At 45.4% G+C, this 5,626-nt stretch overlaps 2 long non-coding RNA genes across 15 annotated transcripts; both read left to right on the forward strand.

The window, feature by feature from the left end:
- Positions 1-1,002: 1,002 nt before the first annotated feature.
- LOC127918247 (uncharacterized) lies at positions 1,003-2,341 on the forward strand. Of its 4 annotated transcripts, none has more exons than XR_008099548.1 (3): positions 1,003-1,142; positions 1,569-1,646; positions 1,725-2,341. It is a non-coding gene; the product is annotated as an uncharacterized LOC127918247 (long non-coding RNA). The 4 variants fall into 4 exon arrangements; XR_008099546.1 differs by lacking the exon at positions 1,003-1,142 and adding an exon at positions 1,359-1,529; XR_008099549.1 differs by lacking the exon at positions 1,003-1,142 and adding an exon at positions 1,359-1,529 and having other exon boundaries at positions 1,764-2,341.
- Positions 2,342-2,464: 123 nt separating this feature from the next.
- LOC127918248 (uncharacterized) lies at positions 2,465-3,477 on the forward strand. 11 transcript variants are annotated; one of them, XR_008099553.1, is made up of 4 exons: positions 2,465-2,682; positions 2,929-3,028; positions 3,151-3,316; positions 3,390-3,477. It is a non-coding gene; the product is annotated as an uncharacterized LOC127918248 (long non-coding RNA). The 11 variants fall into 11 exon arrangements; XR_008099557.1 differs by having other exon boundaries at positions 2,954-3,028; XR_008099556.1 differs by having other exon boundaries at positions 2,465-2,660.
- The last annotated feature ends 2,149 nt before the right edge of the window (positions 3,478-5,626 follow it).

Raw genomic sequence — 5,626 nt, forward strand, 5'->3', positions numbered from 1 at the left:
GAGCATTAGTGAGGTCGGGCACTGATGTCGGGCGTTTAGGCCTGGCTCACAGTTGGCGTTCTAATTCATCCCAAAGGTTTTTGATGGGGTTGAGGTCAGGGCTCTGTGCAGGCCAGTCAAGTTCTTCCACACTGATCTCAACAAGCCTGTACAGAACACAAATATTCCAAAACATGCATCCTGTTAGCAACAAGGCACTAAATTAAAACTGTGGCAAAGAAATTAACTTTATGTTCTGAAAAGAAATTGTTATGTTTGGGGCAAATCCAACACAGCACATCACAGAGTACCACTCTTCATTTTCAAGCATGGTGGTGGCTGCATCATGTAATGGGTATGCTTGTCATCGGCAAGAGTCCTAAAGGAAAACCTGGTTCAGTGTGGTTTCCAACAGACACTGAGAGACAAATGTACCTTTCAGCAGGACAATAACTTAAAACACAAGGCCAAATATACACTGGAGATGCTTACCAAGATGACATTGCATATTCCTGAGTGGGCTATTTAGATTTGACTTAAACCGTCTTGAAAATCTATGTCAAGACTTGGCTGTCTAGCAATGATCAACAACCAACTTGACAGAGCTTGAAGAACAATAACAAATAACCACATGCAAATATTGTACAATCCAGGTGTGCAAATCTCTTAGAGACTCACCCAGAAAGACTCACAGCTCTTAGAGACTAACCCAGAAAGACTCACAGCTCTTAGAGACTAACCCAGAAAGACTCACAGCTCTTAGAGACTAACCCAGAAAGACTCACAGCTCTTAGAGACTAACCCAGAAAGACTCACAGCTCTTAGAGACTAACCCAGAAAGACACACAGCTGTAAACACTGCCAAAGGTGATTCTAACTTGTATTGACTCAGGGTTGTGAATAGTTATGTAAATTAAATATTTCTGTATTTAATTTTCAATTAATAAAAAAAAACATGTTTTCACTGTCATTGGTATTCTGTGTAGATGGATGAGAAACAAAATAATACCATTTTAATTCAGGCTGTATGTGGAATAAGTCAGCAGGTAGTCTAGTGGCTAGAGTTTTGGGCCAGTAACCAGCAGGTAGCCTAGTGGTTAGAGTGTTGGACCAGTAACCAGCAGGTAGCCTAGTGGTTAGAGTGTTGGACCAGTAACCAGCAGGTAGCCTAGTGGTTAGAGCGTTGGACCAGTAACCAGCAGGTAGCCTAGTGGTTAGAGTGTTGGACCAGTAACCAGCAGGTAGCCTAGTGGTTAGAGCGTTGGGCCAGCAGGTAGCCTAGTGGTTAGAGTGTTGGACCAGTAACCAGCAGGTAGCCTAGTGGTTAGAGCGTTGGGCCAGTAACCAGCAGGTAGCCTGCCTAGTGGTTAGAGTGTTGGACCAGTAACCAGCAGGTAGCCTAGTGGTTAGAGTGTTGGACCAGTAACCAGCAGGTAGCCTAGTGGTTAGAGTGTTGGACCAGTAACCAGCAGGTAGCCTAGTGGTTAGAGTGTTGGACCAGTAACCAGCAGGTAGCCTAGTGGTTAGAGTGTTGGACCAGTAACCAGCAGGTAGCCTAGTGGTTAGACCGTTGGGCCAGTAACCAGCAGGTAGCCTAGTGGTTAGAGTGTTGGACCAGTAACCAGCAGGTAGCCTAGTGGTTAGAGCGTTGGGCCAGTAACCAGCAGGTAGCCTAGTGGTTAGAGTGTTGGACCAGTAACCAACAGGTAGCCTACTGGTTAGAGTGTTGGACCAGTAACCAGCAGGTAGCCTAGTGGTTAGAGTGTTGGACCAGTAACCAGCAGGTAGCCTAGTGGTTAGAGTGTTGGACCAGTAACCAGCAGGTAGCCTAGTGGTTAGAGTGTTGGGCCAGTAACCAGCAGGTAGCCTAGTGGTTAGAGTGTTGGACCAGTAACCAACAGGTAGCCTAGTGGTTAGAGTGTTGGGCCAGTAACCAGCAGGTAGCCTAGTGGTTAGAGTGTTGGGCCAGTAACCAGCAGGTAGCCTAGTGGTTAGAGCGTTGGGCCAGTAACCAGCAGGTAGCCTAGTGGTTAGAGGCAGGTAGTCTAGCGGTTAGAGGCAGGTAGCCTAGTGGTTAGAGGCAGGTAGCCTAGTGGTTAGAGTGTTGGACCAGTAACCAGCAGGTAGCCTAGTGGTTAGAGTGTTGGACCAGTAACCAGCAGGTAGCCTAGTGGTTAGAGCATTTGGCCAATAATCAGCAGGTAGCCTAGTGGTTAGAGCGTTGGGCCAGTAACCAGCAGGTAGCCTAGTGGTTAGAGTGTTGGACCAGTAACCAGCAGGTAGCCTAGTGGTTAGAGCGTTGGGCCAGTAACCAGCAGGTAGCCTAGTGGTTAGAGCGTTGGGCCAGTAACCAGCAGATAGCCTAGTGGCTAGAGTGTTGGACCAGTAACCAGCAGGTAGCCTAGTGGTTATAGTGTTGGATCAGTAACCAGCAGGTAGCCTAGTGGTTAGAGTGTTGGACCAGTAACCAGCAGGTAGCCTCGTGGTTAGAGGCAGGTAGCCTAGTGGTTAGAGTGTTGGACCAGTAACCAGCAGGTAGCCTGGTGGTTAGAGGCAGGTAGCCTAGTGGTTAGAGAGGCAGGTAGCCTAGTGTTTAGAGGAGGCAGGTAGCCTAGTGTTTAGAGGAGGCAGGTAGCCTAGTGGTTAGAGGAGGCAGGTAGCCTAGTGGTTAGAGGAGGCAGGTAGCCTAGTGGTTAGAGGCAGGTAGCCTAGTGGTTAGCGAGGCAGGTAGCCTAGTGGTTAGAGAGGCAGGTAGCCTAGTGGTTAGCGGAGGCAGGTAGCCTAGTGGTTAGAGGCAGGTAGCCTAGTGGTTAGAGGCAGGTAGCCTAGTGGTTCGAGGCAGGGAGCCTAGTGGTTAGAGGCAGGTAGCCGAGTGGTTAGAGCGTTGGACCAGTAACCAGCAGGTAGCCTAGTGGGTAGAGGCAGGTAGCCTAGTGGTTAGAGAGGCAGGTAGCCTAGTGGTTAGAGGAGGCAGGTAGCCTAGTGGTTAGAGGAGGCAGGTAGCCTAGTGGTTAGAGGAGGCAGGTAGCCTAGTGGTTAGAGGAGGCAGGTAGCCTAGTGGTTAGAGGCAGGTAGCCTAGTGGTTAGAGTGTTGGACCAGTAACCAGCAGGTAGCCTAGTGGTTAGAGGCAGGTAGCCTAGTGGTTAGAGTGTTGGACCAGTAACCAGCAGGTAGCCTAGTGGTTAGAGGCAGGTAGCCTAGTGGTTAGAGGCAGGTAGCCTAGTGGTTAGAGGAGGCAGGTAGCCTAGTGGTTAGAGGAGGCAGGTAGCCTAGTGGTTAGAGGAGGCAGGTAGCCTAGTGGTTAGAGGAGGCAGGTAGCCTAGTGGTTAGAGGCAGGTAGCCTAGTGGTTAGCGAGGCAGGTAGCCTAGTGGTTAGAGAGGCAGGTAGTCTAGTGGTTAGCGGAGGCAGGTAGCCTAGTGGTTAGAGGAGGCAGGTAGCCTAGTGGTTAGAGGAGGCAGGTAGCCTAGTGGTTAGAGGAGGCAGGTAGCCTAATGGTTAGAGGCAGGTAGCCTAGTGGTTCGAGGCAGGGAGCCTAGTGGTTAGAGGCAGGTAGCCGAGTGGTTAGAGCGTTGGACTAGTAACTGAAAGGTTGCTAGATCGAATCCCCGAGCTGACAAGGTAAATATCTGTCGTTCTGCTCCTGAACAAGGTGGTTAACCCACTGTTCCTAGGGTGTCGTTGTAAATAAGAATTTATTCTTAAACTGACTAGTTAAATAAAGGTGTATGATACTTCCTGAACGTGCTGTATTTTACATCACTGGTCCTGTTCAGCAGTCTGTGTATTCAGCAATCATGGGGACAAATGACAGTGTCATCAGCCTACTTCAAGGATCTCTTGCTGCTTTGTTAGAGATGAGTTTAGAATACAGAATGAGATGTACAACCAGAACTAATGCACCATCCACTTTCTCCTGTTCTTTTGATCCTCTCAGATGTTTTCTAGACCCCGGCCATTCAGACGACATTTAAGGTTGCTTTCCTAAAGGCTACACAAGGAAACATGATTAAACTATTTTAATTGACAGATATCTCAAGACAAACGACTGCTGATGTACACTACCAGTCATAAGTTTTTCTTTATTTGTACTATTTTCTATGTTGTAGTATAGTAGTGAAGACATCAAAACTATGGAATAACACATATGGAATCATGTAGTAACCAAAAAAGTGTTAAACAAATCAAAATATATTTTAGATTCTTCAAAGTAGCCGCCCTTTGCCTTGAACACTGCTTTGCACACTCTTGGCATTCTCTCAACCAGCTTCATGAGGTTGTCACCTGGAATGCATTTCAATTAACAGGTGTGCCTTGTTAAAAGATCATTTGTGGAATTTATTTCCTTCTTAATGCGTTTGAGCCAATCAGCTGTGTTGTCACAAGGTAGGGTTGGTATACAGAATATAGCCCTATTTGGTAAAAGACCAAGTCCATATTATGGCAAGAACAGCTCAAATAAGCAAAGAGAAATGACAGCCCATCTTAAGACATGAAGGTCAGTCAGTCTGGAAAATTTCAAGAACTTTGAAAGTTTCTTCAAGTGCAGTCGCAAAAACCATCAAGTGCTATGATGAAACTGTCTCTCACGAGGACAACCACAGGAATGGAAGACCCAGAGATACCTCTGCTGCAGAGGATAAGTTCATTGGAAATTCAGAAATTGTAGCCCAAAAAATGCTTCACAGAGTTCAAGTGACAGACATATCTCAACATTAACTGTTCAGAGGAGACTGCGTGAATCAGGCCTACATGGTCGAATTGCTGCAAAGAAACCACTACTAAAGGACACCAATAATAAGAAGAGACTTGTTTGGGCCAAGAAACACGAGCAATGGACATTAGACTGGTTGAAATCTATCCAATTTTTTTTATTTTTGTTTCCAACTGCCATGTCTTTGTGAGACGCAGAGTAGGTGAAAAGATGATCTCTGCATGTGTGGTTCCCACCGTGAAGCATGGAGGAGGAGGTGTGATGGTGCTTTGCTGGTGACACTGTCTGTGATTTATTTAGAATTCAAGGCACACTTAACCAACATGGCTACCACAGCATTCTGCAGCAATATGCCATCCCATCTGATTTGCGCTTAGTGGGACTATAATTTGTTTTTCAACAGGACAATGACCCAAAACACACCTCCAGGCTGTGTAAGGGCTATTTGACCAAGAAGGAGAGTGATGGAGTGCTGCATCAGATGACCTGGCCTCCACAATCACCCGACCTCAACCCAATTAAGATGATTTGGGATGAGTTGGACTACAGAGTGATGGAAAAGCAGCCAACAAGTGCTTAGCATATGTGGGAATCCTTCAAGACTGTTGGAAAGGCATTCCAGGTGAAGTTGGTTGAGAGAATGACAAAAGTGTGCAAATCTGTCGCGAAGGCAAAGGGCGGCTACTTTGAAGAATCTATAATATATTTTGATTTGTTTAACACTTTTTGGTTACTTAATGATTCCATATGTGTTATTTCATGATGTCTTCACTATTATTCTACAACATAGAAAATAGTGTAATTATATATATATATATATATATATATATATATATATATATATATATATATATATATATATATATATATATATATATATATATATATATATATATAATAATAATTAGAATATGAGTTAGTGTGTCCAAACTTT

Source organism: Oncorhynchus keta, unplaced genomic scaffold (assembly GCF_023373465.1).
Source record: "Oncorhynchus keta strain PuntledgeMale-10-30-2019 unplaced genomic scaffold, Oket_V2 Un_contig_13839_pilon_pilon, whole genome shotgun sequence".
NCBI classification, from domain to species: Eukaryota; Metazoa; Chordata; class Actinopteri; order Salmoniformes; family Salmonidae; genus Oncorhynchus; species Oncorhynchus keta.